Genomic DNA, 13,502 nt, shown 5'->3' with positions numbered 1-13,502 from the left:
CGCTAGCTAGCTACAAAGATAAGAGGATTGTGTGGGTGTAAAAGACGAATAGAGATCATACTTCATTATAAAAAGCGAATTCAGATATTTGAAGAATTTATCATAGTGTTTTAAACCGACGCATGTGTGAATATATATAACGGTGATACACATGGTGTGGTTATGAACATGTTATACTACATCTAATATATTTTATCTATACTCTTATAAAAAAATGGAGTTGTTGATGATGGTGCCATCCTGCAATATAGGCCGTCCGATTTATATCTGACGGATAGGAAGGAAACTATGGCAATTTTGAAAAAAGATACCCACACGCCTCTCCATATTTGCAAATTAGGCCTCCCCTTGATCATGTTGATGTTCTGTGGAACGCATGGGCATCTTGCTAGTACTATGTATAACATATAGAACATTGATCCTAATTTGGGCTAATGTGTGGCTTTTGCAGCTCAGGTCTAAATACTTGTCATAATGTAGGGGGCGGGGCACTATACTATGTGTGATAAACACGGTGTACACGTATGGAACATGGTTTAGATTATGAATATATAGTTAGTACATCAAATGTACTATTATTTGGAATCAACATCAAGTATATTCAAAATATAGAATTCGAGTTCATGTAGTACACATAGTTCATATCTATCTCTATAGTAATCATGTGGTGTGTTATTAAGGTAATACACGAATGATGGTTGAAGCTTTAAATAGCATTTTTATAGTCAAACAGGGCAAGACTCTCTCTTTGTGTGGTGTGAATAGTTTTATTTTTTTGTTTTCTTTTTGGTTGAGGGAAGTGCGAATTGATTTGGTACGTACAAGTACAATATTACACGTTAGGCTTGTCCCTAAAATTCAACCCGCGCCTTGTTATATCCCGAAAATTCAGATATCGTGCTCCCAAAACTGGCGCCTTCACAATGCGCGCCTTGCTATCCCGAAATTACAACGCGCGCGAAAACTCCCTCCAGCTGCCAAATCCCGACACGCGAAATCCCCCTTCTAACCCTGAGCCGAAAGGGCCGCTAGCTCAAATCGGTGCGGGGTACTTTTGTAACACACACTACATTTTGGAGAAGCGCGTCCCTAAGTCATGGTTCACCCCCTCCCATCGCCTCCTTTTGCCATTCGAAATCCCAGGCCGCCATAACCTCTCCGCTCCAGCCGCGAAAGCCCACCCTCCTCCGTCCGCCACCTCACCGCTGCCCAGCCGGAGCCTCTTCCCCAACGACGTCGTCCACCGCAACAGCTCGACGTCCCTCGTCCACCTCCGCGGATGAGGATTCGTCGTCCATCTCATCGTCCCACCGGTTCAGCCGCCCCATCCTCCACCTCCAAGGAGTTGCTCCGACGATCGCCTCGTCTATCGCGGCTGCTCCATCCCCACAGTGCCGCCTTAACCTGCTCCACCGGAACCGCAACATCCTCACCTACTCCTCGGACGAAGCCGAGGCCTACTCGGCGCCACCAAAGAGGTTGTACACTCATCGCATCACACCTTCTCCTTAGCTCGACCTCCCGGCGCCGACGGTGCTCCATCCCGCACCCCCATGGAGCGGCTACCTTAAAGCCGGCGCCGCGGCCGACATCTCCATGGCGGCTCTTCCCCAGTGCGAGGCCCCTTCGGCGGCGGCGTCCATACGAGCCGGATCTGTTGCTGCTGCTCCAGCTCTCGCTCGCTCGCTCGCGCTGCTGCTGCTGCTCCGGCTCTCGCTCGATCTCTCGCTCGCCCAGCTGTTGTTGCTCCGGCTCTCGCTCGCTCGCTCGCGCTGCTGCTGCTGCTCTCCCCCTCGCTCGTGCTGCTGCTCTGCTCCGATTTAGCTACACTTCAGTCGACTGAATCGACTTTTGGGCCAGTCGATTTTCAGGGGGTGGGGGGGGGGGGGGGGGCTCACCGGAGTTAAGGAAGAACCACCCGCAGCGGGGACGGGGGCTCGCCGGAGAGGTACCCCACTATCTATCTTAGGGTTCAGGGTGGAGGCGGGAGGCCTATAGGGCTGGCCGGGGCGGCAGCGGACCGGTGGCGGGGAGTTGGTTCGGGGCAGCGAGGTGGTGCTGGGGCCGGCGGTTCGGCCGGTGGTGGCTGGCGGCTCAAGGGGGTGGAGGTTGAAGATGAACTACATGCCCTCCCTAAACTACATGTCAAGTGCCTCTCTGCTACCATTGCGTTCAGTTTCGACAGTAACATTCAGATTCCATAGTAAATCTTGGGTGGGAAACAAATAGTAAAGCAATCATCATCTGTCTTTTTATTAAATTAAAGCAATCATCAGCCTGCTATCATTATTTTTGGATCCATCCACTGGTTGTTACCATCACTCTAAATTTCTGCATGCTCTCCTTACATAATCTCACCATATTTTTTTCGTATGCATGTCAGATATTGTACACAGTCATGCTGAACATGTAGAGAAAAAGAGAAGAGTTTTGCGCGGCAATACAATGTCATGCAGACATTGCTCCATGGTGGGTTCAATGGCAAACCCTCCCCGCCCCTCTCCAGATTGTAATCCAGAGGAAGATATCTGTTCTGAGGCGGATTCAGACGCTGCTGACCACTCCTATTTACCCCCCAAGGTGTTTGATCTACCTTGGCATGATGATGTTAGTCATATCATGCATATGTTGCCTTGTAGTGCCTACTTTTGACATCATATATGTCATCTGCTTAGTTTAGACATGTTCTGTAATGCCACCTGTTTAGTTTCTATATCATATATGGGAATTGTGCAGTCTCATGTCTTTTAGCCAGCCATAATATACGTGAAATGTGCAATGCCATCCTGTTTAACCAGGCATCATATATTTGAATGATATCTTGCCCATCCTTTTCTTCATTACATTTCCATTTGTCGACAATGTTTGTACATTAAACTACTCTTCCTGTGAATCAGCCATTTGGGTGGGAGTTTGAAAAATCTGGAGTGAAAATAAGGCCTTCAGAGCAGACAGTGCTACCCGTCGAAGCAGATCTCTTGTTGGGTCCCGATAGCTCCTCAGAGATGGATTCAGAGACAGATGACCAGTCCTATTCCCCCACCGAGGTGTAGCTCTAACTTGGCATGGTTATACTGCTCATATCATGCATATGGTGTCTTGCATTGCATAGATTAGACATCATATACACAATATTCAACACCATGTTCTTAGTGCAGACATCATATCTAATGCCCTCTGTTTAGCATATAAATCACATATGTGAATTAAATGATGCGATCCTGATTACTTAGATAACATGTAGGTGAATTATGTCATGCGATCCTGTTTAGTTATTCATCATATCTTTGAATTATGTTATGCTATGCTATCCAGTTTAGATAGACATCATATATGTGAAATTATGTCAGGCTATCTGTTTTAGTTAAACAACATACATGTCAACTATTTCATGCCCTCTTTTTTCCACACTATCTATTGCATCTGTCTCTCATACAATGTTTGTACATTCAACTATGTTTCCTGTTTATCAGCCATTTGAATTGGAGCGGGTGATGCCAGCATCTAGCGGACTAAAAACACGGTCTTCAAATAAAACAGTGCTACCTCTTGGTGGAGATAGCACCCCGGTTGTACATGCACAAGAACCAGCTCTACCACACATAACCCAAACTCTCGCAGATTGTACCCCTATTGCGATGGACAGAGAACCAGCTTCACCCAATCTAACCCCAACCCCAGCAGATAGTAACCCAGTTCCTGTTGACACAACACCATCTCCACCACAGAGCTCCCAAACAAGAGCAGTTAGTAAGGCAGCTCCAGTGCCCAAAGGGCCAGTACTACCACGGCGAACCCCAACTCCACCAGTTAGTACGCCTATTCCTGTGGAGGAAGCACAACCAGCTAGTCATAGTTTAGCATCTATCGCATTTGATGTTGTTAAATCGTATGTGAGTATCTTCCCATCTTGGAAATATTATACTGAAGATGAAGGAAAATGCCAGTTGCAGGTGTTTGTCCAGGAGTTATGTGTAAGTGATGTTATTCATGGCAATTACTTTGCTTTGTCCCATACATCCTACCTCCATGATGGTTATAATACAGCAAAATTTCCCATTTTTCTCTATAGAGAAGGACCGATTTGGAAACTCAGGATGAGCTAACCTGTGCTAATACCTCTGCTATCTTCAAGAATGCTTGGTGGCAGTATCGGAATTACCTGAAGAAAACGTACTTCACCGGCAAAGAAACTCATCAAATTCCCTTACGTTCTCCTGAGACACATTTACTGGACGATGACTGGGAACGCCTTGTTCTGTACTGGTCCCGAACCAAGAATGTGGTAAGGTCTATGAGCTCATTTTCTATTTTGAAGTACTATATTCTTGCGACTTACTGTACTCTGTTCATGTAGAACAAGTGCCTAAACCTGAAGAACAACTGTTCTAATTTAAGATTCCATTGCTATCATAGTTCAAAAAAGCGCTAGGCGTTAATTGTGCGTTTTGCCACCGCCTTGCGCTTTACTGACCAAAGCGCATGCTTATGCGCAGTTATGCATAGATTAAGCGTAGTTATGCGCAATGCGTTTCGCCAACGCCTAGAGCCTAGGTGCGCTTAAGCGCTCGCTTAGGCGCGCCTTTTTTAACTATGATTGCTATCGTGCATACTGCTTTGCTCTTGTATCATTGTATTTACTCATACAAACTTATTTTTAAATTGAAGGATCCAATCGAAACTGCAATGGCACAGCAGGTATGTTCACGCATGTTTCTTTAACAGGCTTGCTCTTATCAATAGCTCTGTTGATTTCAATTTCAATTGTGTATACAATTGACTTCTCATATCATGCACATTACTAGCATCACAACAGAGCCAATAGTGTTGTTGTACATGTAGACCCGTGGCACACATCTGAAATCTTGTTGTGCCGTGTAGTTTCCCACGCTTTGTATTCTTTCACTGCTGCTTTGTCTTGAACTGATATGATTTGAAGCATGTCTCTATTTTGATTTGGCAAGACAATGCAGTGACTATAGGACATATATATATGTTTGTTTGATGCTTTTATTATGTACTAGTACTTGGCAATAGAAGACTTGGTAGTTTAATCCTATCCACCTTACTAATGAACTGGTTCACTGAAATGAGTTTCATATACTAGTACATGCTAAGCTGTTATGTGTCTGCTTGTTTCTTCTTTTAGAATGCTGACAGAATATTGGGGAAGAGTGCCTTATTAAGCGATGGTAAAGGAAGTAATGCAGATAAGGTTCAGGATAGTGACACATCCTTGTTGGTCTCCAACAAAGCTGATAAAACAGCTAAGGAAGACTATCTCGAAGATAGTGAGACAACCCCAAAGTCCTGTCTTGGTTTAGTGTTGGAGTTACTGGCCACTACCGCTTGCACAAGCTATTCAAACTCACTGTCTGAATCAGTTCAGTTTCTTGAGTCTCAACTACAAGCTGAAAGACATCGATCAGCTGTGCTGCGACAAGAAGCGGAAGGACTGCGGAAGTCCCTGGAGCATTCAGATGCATACTTTCTGGTGCAACAGCAAGCGTTGGAGGATTTTAGCGCCAAACAGGACAAAGCTAATAAGCTTTCTAAGCTTATTGCCAGCATGGTGGATACCACGTTTCCTGAGCTCTTCTGAAGTTGTTTCAGTTATGCTCTTGTTTTGCTGCCACGTTTATTTGCACTGGCGGCCAATTTTGACGGCCAGTGTATGTAATATGCTGCTTTGTTCCCTATATTTGCACTGGTGGCGAACTTTGATGCCCAGTGGATGTAATATGTGTAATAGCGGTAATAGGCTAGCGTTAATTGCTTGCTTATTTATTTCCTTATTGTCTTGTTTAGTTGTTTGCTTGTAGTCACTGCAGTTCTTTTTTTGTGTTTTTCTAGTGGCCACAATAACCTATTTTTGGAAACTAGGCCAAAATAATCATGGCAACACACGGACTGTTGTAACCATGGGCCTCCTGCGGGCCGTATGATCCATGGGCGTTCTACGGGCCGTAGGATCCATCGGTCTTCTATACGGGCCATAGGATCCATGGGCCTTCTACGGGCCGTACGATCCATGGGCCTTTTACGGGCCGTAGGATCCATGGGCCTTCTATGGGGCGTATCGTCATTTCGCCAATCATGGGCCGTACTATTCGTGGACAATAACGGGCCGTTTATTGGCCGTATTTGATAACTCTATGAAAACAGCCCAACGGGTTTTTTTTCGACATGAAAACGGCCCAACGTATTAACGGGCCACAAACGGGCCGACTGTAACCACAGGCTGAATTTGGCCCACAAGCAGAAAATGACAGTAACGGTCCGTAAGTAACCAAATGCTGGAATTGAGCCCAAGAATAAATGGGCCCTAAGAAGGCCGAAAGATATCATGGGCTGGAAACGGCCCAACGGAATAATGGGCCGTTAATGGGTATAAAGTGATACACTGTTCATTACGGGCCAGTTTTACAACGGGCCGTTAAGGGGCCGAGGGTTACTAAGGGCCTCATATGGGCCGAAAGACGTCATGGGCCATACATGGGCCGGAAGTTAAAACGGGCTGGAATTATATTGGATGGCCCAGATGACGCTATTGGGCCTAATTCGGATAGGCCGTAAACGGGCCCTGGGATAGCGGGCTGTAAATGGGCTATATGCGAACAAGCCGTTAACAGGCTTGCCGTGGGCCGGCCTGCCACCTTTTGACCAAGTCAAACGAGCCTGCCTTTTCACAGGAATGGGCCTCTGTTGGGTCGTGCCATGTGTCGACGTATCATAGGCGCTTTGGGTCCAATGAGTGGATGAGATCTGTCCCAACGGTGAGCCGACACGTGTTTCCTCCAGCCAATGATGATTTTACATGTGGAAAATCCCCATTGGTCGGGGCTGTTAACGGGTTATCGGATCCAAAACCGGACCCGATAGCTTAACGGCGTTCCGTTACGGTGGATGCCACGTGTCGGTCACCCTTGACGAAAGCACTTCTGTGACGCGCGATTTATCGTCATGGAAGTGGACACTTCCGTGATGATAATTTTGGTAATGTCATGGAACACTTCTACGACAGCACAAGTATGACTATCTTGATTTTGTCATAAATTTGTCATGGATGTACATGCATGATAGAAAACGTGACCTACTGTGACAAACACGTATCATCACGGAAGTGTATTTTTTTGTAGTGATTGCTCCGAATGATCTACATCAACATTGAGCATCTACATCTTCAACACCTACATGAAGTCATCATCGACAAAACCCAAGGTTAGTTCATCCATCTTAGGGGGGATATCACATCTAGGGGGAGCTTTACTCTAATCAATTGAGCTAAAGTAACTCTAATGATGTGAACACAACAATGCTTTATGTAAAAGTGGCAACCCCACTTGTGCTTAAACGATGAGTATGACCTATGATCAAATGTTCTCATTTGAATCCTAAGTCAATATACTCATATATAGATGACCTAGTCATCGCCAAATTTCTTGATAGATGCTAGAGTGATTATGCATGCTTTGTCACATATTTCATTTGTCATTTTATTGTGTGAGCATGTTGGATGCATATTTCACTCATTCAAGGACATCCATTTATTGTTTTGTTTGGTTGGTTTTTCTTTTGCCAAATGATGGACAAGAATTCCTAAGACTCCCTCTAGCTATCTATGCTTTTCTCGTCTCAAACTCTATTCATGCTACATCACAAAGTTTGATCAAGTCAGATTCGAACCACTTTGTGTGAGGAGCACTCGGAGTCCCCGATTCGTCATAGACTTAAACTTCCAAAACCTCTTTGTGCATTTCGGCCTGACCGAGAAATCCATTTCGGTCAAACTGAGTTCACTAAGTTGATCTAGGTTTCCATCTCGGTGCAACCGATTTGAACACTTCGGTCACATCGAGTTTCAGCAATCGTTTGTGGTTCTGCAATCTCAGTGCCACCGAGTTGTTCCACTCGGTCACACCGACAGAGTTGGGATATATATACCCACGGGTGAGACTTTGGAAATTTCTTCAAATTCTCTCAGCCCGCGCGTGTCCTGCTCTGCCTCCTTGGGTCTCCAGATCATTTCCTCGCCGCCAATGACCTCCCACCGTTGGATTCTGCCGCCGTCGACGGAATCTGCTCCACCGTCGCCGCCGTAGCGAACACTCGCCATTCTAGGGTAAGTGTTCGACCCCTTGTGCTGTCTTTTTCACTCTGATTCCTAGCACAAGGATAATACCATGTTTCTTGCCACGAATGAGATTAATCTATCCAGCTAAAACTTCCTTAGGTCCGGATTGATTCGAAAATTTTAGGGTTAGCTCTCCGCAGAACTCATCTCGGACCGACCGAAATGTAGAAATCGGTCTCACCAATTCGGCTTAGGTCATTGCACATGCGCTTTTTGGTCTGACCAAAATGTGCAAATCAGTGTGACCGAGTTCAAGATTCTGTGAAACCCTAGCAACCTCGGTGCCACCGAGCTGTGACTCGGGCCAACCGAGTTCACTAGTTGAGGTTCCAAGTGTTGCTTCGGTATCACCGAGTTTGTCAATTCGGTAGCTCCGAGATCACTTCTGTAGAGAACTGAAACTGAGATTTTTGACTCAATTTGTTTTGCAAAACCTCTGTACTTTGTGATGCACATCTACTCTACCTCATCTACAACCTATTCACAGGGTCTGCTGGCAGTTTGCCTGCAAGATGTCTGATCAGAGTGGCAGCCAGAACAGGTCAGAGGAACATGTGCAGATGAGTGAGGGCTCAGATCCCTCTAGCACTTCTGATGATGGCAGCAGGAGCACTCCAAGCAACTTGCCAAAGGCAGCCACCAGGTCTAGAAAGAAGAGAACCTCAGAATCAGAGGATGAGGACTATGTGGCCACTGAGGAGGAAGTAAGCTCCAAGAAGAAGGTGCTAAAGAAGGAGTATGGCACAACTGCTACAAGTAAGCCAGGGCTGAACAAGAAGGCACCTGCCAGGAGAACTCCTATGTCTAAGGCCAGAGCCTCTACTCAAGAGACAATGGAGTTCACTCTTGAACCCAAAGAAGGAGGTGAAGGCAAGAAGAGGAAAGAAAGGGTCAAGAAGACCATTGCCAGAGTTATTAGGAAGTCCTCAATGGTGAGATCAGATGATGAAGAGGAAGAGGATCCTGCACCAGCACCCAAAGCTCAGAAGCTTATGGGAGATGCTATAAAGGCAGGGGCTGCTCCATCAAAGCCCAAAACTGCTCCCAAAGCGCAAGCTCAGAAGCCCCCAAAACCCAAGAGGAACACCAGAAGTATTCCAGCTGAGGAGAAGAACAAGGCCCCAGTGCCTGATGCTGAAGAAGAAGAAGATGATTCACTTGTTTTGAGGAAGCTGAAGCCAAATCTCCCTGACCATAATGATGCACATCCCTGTAACGCCCACGATGCGGCTATATCTCTCACGTGTCGAGGCACGACTTAGAGGCATAACGGCATTGTAGGTTTTGTCGCAAGAAGGGTCATCTTCACACAATCCCATGTAATGAACAAGAATGGGATAAAGAGAGTTGGCTTACAATCGCCACTTCACACAATACATAAATAAATTCATACATCATCCAAAATACAAACATAGACCGACTACGGTCAAATCCAAATGAAAAGAAGATAACCCCAAATGCTAGTTCCCTGATCGTCCCAACTGGGCTCCACTACTGATCATCAGGAAACGAAACATAGTAACGACCAAGTTCCTCGTCGAACTCCCACTTGAGCTCGGTTGCGTCGCCTGCACTGGTATCGTCGGCACCTGCAACTGTTTTGGTAGAATCTGTGAGTCACGAGGACTCATCAATCTCACACCCGCGAGATCAAGACTATTTAAGCTTATAGGAAGGAAAGGGGTCATGTGGTGGAGCTGCGGCAAGCACTAAGCATATATGGTGGCTAACAGACGCAAATGAGAGCGAGAAGAGGAGCAACGCAACGGTCGCGAAGCTAGAAATGATCAAGAAGTGATCCTGAAACTGCTTACGTTCATACATAACCCAGATCGTGTTCACTTTGCGGACTCCGCCGAAAAGAGACCATCACGGCTACACACGCGGTTGATGCATTTTAATTAAGTCAAGTATCAAGTTCTCTACAACCGGATATTAACAAATTCCCATCTGCCACATAACTGCGGGCACGGCTTTCGAAAGATAATACCCTGCAGGGTGTCCCGACTTAGCCCATCACAAGCTCTCACGATCAACGAAGGATATTCCTTCTCCCGGGAAGACCCAATCAGTCCCGGAATCCCGGTTTACAAGACATTTCGACAATGGTAAAACAAGACCAACAAAGCCGCCCGAATGTGCCGACAAATCCGGATAGGAGCTGCACATATCTCGTTCTCAGGGCACACCGGATGAGCAGCCCGTACAACTAAAACCAGGCCTCAAGTTTACCCGAGGTGGCGCTGCAAAGGGCTCTAGTTTGGACCAGCACTCAGAGGAGCATTGGCCCGGGGGGTTAAATAAGATGACCCTCGGGCTCGCGAAAACCAAAGGGAAAAAGGCTTAGGTAGGCAAATGTAAAACCAAGGTTGGGCCTTGCTGGAGGAGTTTTATTCAAGGCGAACTGTCAAGGGCGTCCCATAAATCACCCAACCGCGCAAGGAACGCAAAATTAAGGAACATAACACCGGTATGACGGAAACTAGGGCGGCAAGAGTGGAACAAAACACCAGGCATAAGGCCGGGCCTTCCATCCTTTACCAAATATATAGATGCATTAATTTATTAAGAGATATTGTGATATGCCAAAATATCCATGTTCTAACATGGAACCAACTTCAACTTCACATGCAACTAACAACGCTATAAGAAGGGCTGAGCAAAAGCGGTAACTTAGCGAAACAGCGGTTTGCTAGGAATAGATGGTTAGAGGCTTGACATGGCAACATGGGAGGCATGATATAGCAAGTGGTAGGTAGCGTAGCATAGCAATAGAGCGAACAACTAGCAAGCAAAGATAGAAGTGATTTCGAGGGTATGGTCATCTTGCCTGCAAGGTTCTCAGAGTTGTCGAAAGCTTGATCCTCGTTAGCGTACTCAACAGGTTCCTCGTTCACGAACTCGTCTCCCGGCTCTACCCAAAACAAGAACACAAGCAATGGAACCACAATCAATCACGGTGCAATGCACAAGCAACATGATGCAATACATGGCAATATGGGAGATGTGATATGCAATGCATATGCATGATCCGGAAGGAAAAATGATGAACAAGGCATTAAATTGGCAAACCAAGTATGCCGCTGGAAAGATGAGATGATTTTGGTTGAAATCGATATAAGGATCATCGGAATCGGATGCACGGTTTGCAAATGACATGCAAAACAAGGATGACACAATTCTGCAATTAACAGCATGATGCCACTTAGTATGCAACAAGAAGCTAAGCTGCTGCACTCCAACATAACAACAAAGCATATAATAGTGATGTACTCAAGATGCTTGACAAAACATGAACACTGAGCTACGGCTAAATCACACCAGAACAGGTTCAAACAAGCATGGCAAAAGTGCAAAATATATCAGCTTCATAGACTTGGTAAAAATACTAACATGCCAGAAATAACATCAGGAAGCCATGTTTAGAGCGAGCAAATAGCATGCTATAGGAACACATCATAGCAAATCAAGGCATGGAATGAATCTACTAAATTCATAGAACAAAAGTCCCTTACTGATCATGAGCCAAACAGGCACAGATGATATGATGGCACCCATGTAAACATAGCAAGTTTCGTTAACAGATTCAGACTTAGCAGAAAACAGAGCATGGCATTAACAGAATTATGAAGGCACCTTTGCAAGCTCGATTCACTCATCACAAAGCAGTGCATGACAAAAAAAGCATACCAACAGCAAGAAGATATGTTCATGAAGGTAACCATGGCAAGAGCAAGTTCAAAGCATGTATGGATCACTAGCAACATCCATGGCAAAATTGAATAAGATGACCAGCACCCCGAGGTGGCGCTGCAAAGGGCTCTAGTTTGGACCAGCACCCAGAGGAGCACTGGCCCGGGGGGGGGGGGGGGGTTAAATAAGATGACCCTCGGGCTCGCGAAAACCGAATGGAAAATGGCTTAGGTAGGCAAATGTAAAACCAAGGTTGGGCCTTGCTGGAGGAGTTTTATTCAAGGTGAACTGTCAAGGGGGTCCCATAAATCACCCAACCGCGTAAAGAACACAAAATCAAGGAACATACCACCGGTATGACGGAAACTAGGGCGGCAAGAGTGGAACAAAACACCAGGCATAAGGCCGAGCCTTCCTCCCTTTACCAAATATATAGATGCATTAATTTAATAAGAGATATTGTGATGTGCCAAAATATCCATGTTCCAACATGGAACCAACTTCAACTTCACCTGCAACTAACAACGCTATAAGAAGGGCTGAGCAAAAGCGGTAACTTAGCCAAACAACGGTTTGCTAGGAAAGGATGGTTAGAGGCTTGACATGGCAACATGGGAGGCATGATATAGCAAGTGGTAGGTAGCGCAGCATAGCAATAGAGCGAACAACTAGCAAGCAAAGATAGAAGTGATTTCGAGGGTATGGTCATCTTGCCTGCAAGGCTCTCAGAGTTGCCGAAAACTTGATCCTCGTTAGCGTACTCAACAGGTTCCTCGTTCACGAACTCGTCTCCCGACTCTACCCAAAGCAAGAACACAAGCAATGGAACCACAATCAATCACGGTCCAATGCACAAGCAACATGATACAATACATGGCAATATGGGAGATGTGATATGCAATGCATATGCGTGCTCCGGAAGGAAAAATGATGAACAAGGCATCAACTTGGCAAACCAAGTATGCCACTGGAAAGATTAGATGATTTCGGTTGAAATTGATATAAGGATCATCGGAATCGGATGCACGGTTTGCAAATGACAAGCAAAACAAGGATGGCACAATTCTGCGATTAACAGCACGATGCCACTTAGTATGCAACAAGAATCTAAGCTACTGCACTCCAACATAACAACAAAGCATATGACAGTGATGTACTCAAGATGCTTGACAAAACATAAACACTGAGCTACGGCTAAATCACACCAGAACAGGTTCAAACAAGCATGGCAAAAGTGCAAAAGATATCAGCCTCACAGACAGTAAAAATACTAGCATGCCAGAAACAACATCAGGAAGCCATGTTTAGAGCGAGCAAACATCATGCTACAGGAACATACCATAGCAAATGAAGGCATGAAATGAATCCACTAAATTCATAGAACACAAGTCCCTTACTGATCATGAGCCAAAAAGGTACAGAAGGTATGATGGCACCCATGTAAACATAGCAAGTTTCGTTAACAGATTCAGACTTAGCAGAAAACAGAGCATGGCATTAACAGAATTATGAAGGCACCTTTGCAAGCTCGATTCACTCATCGCAAAGCATTGCATGACAAAACAAGCATAACAACAGCAAGAAGACATGTTCATGAAGCTAACCATGGCAAGAACAAGTGCATAGCATGTATGGATCACTCGCAACATCCATGGCAAAATTGAATAGCATGTTA

This window comes from Aegilops tauschii, chromosome 6 (assembly GCF_002575655.3).
Source record: "Aegilops tauschii subsp. strangulata cultivar AL8/78 chromosome 6, Aet v6.0, whole genome shotgun sequence".
Taxonomy (NCBI): domain Eukaryota; kingdom Viridiplantae; phylum Streptophyta; class Magnoliopsida; order Poales; family Poaceae; genus Aegilops; species Aegilops tauschii.
The sequence above is the reverse complement of the archived record's forward strand: the minus strand, read 5'-3'. Positions refer to the sequence as shown.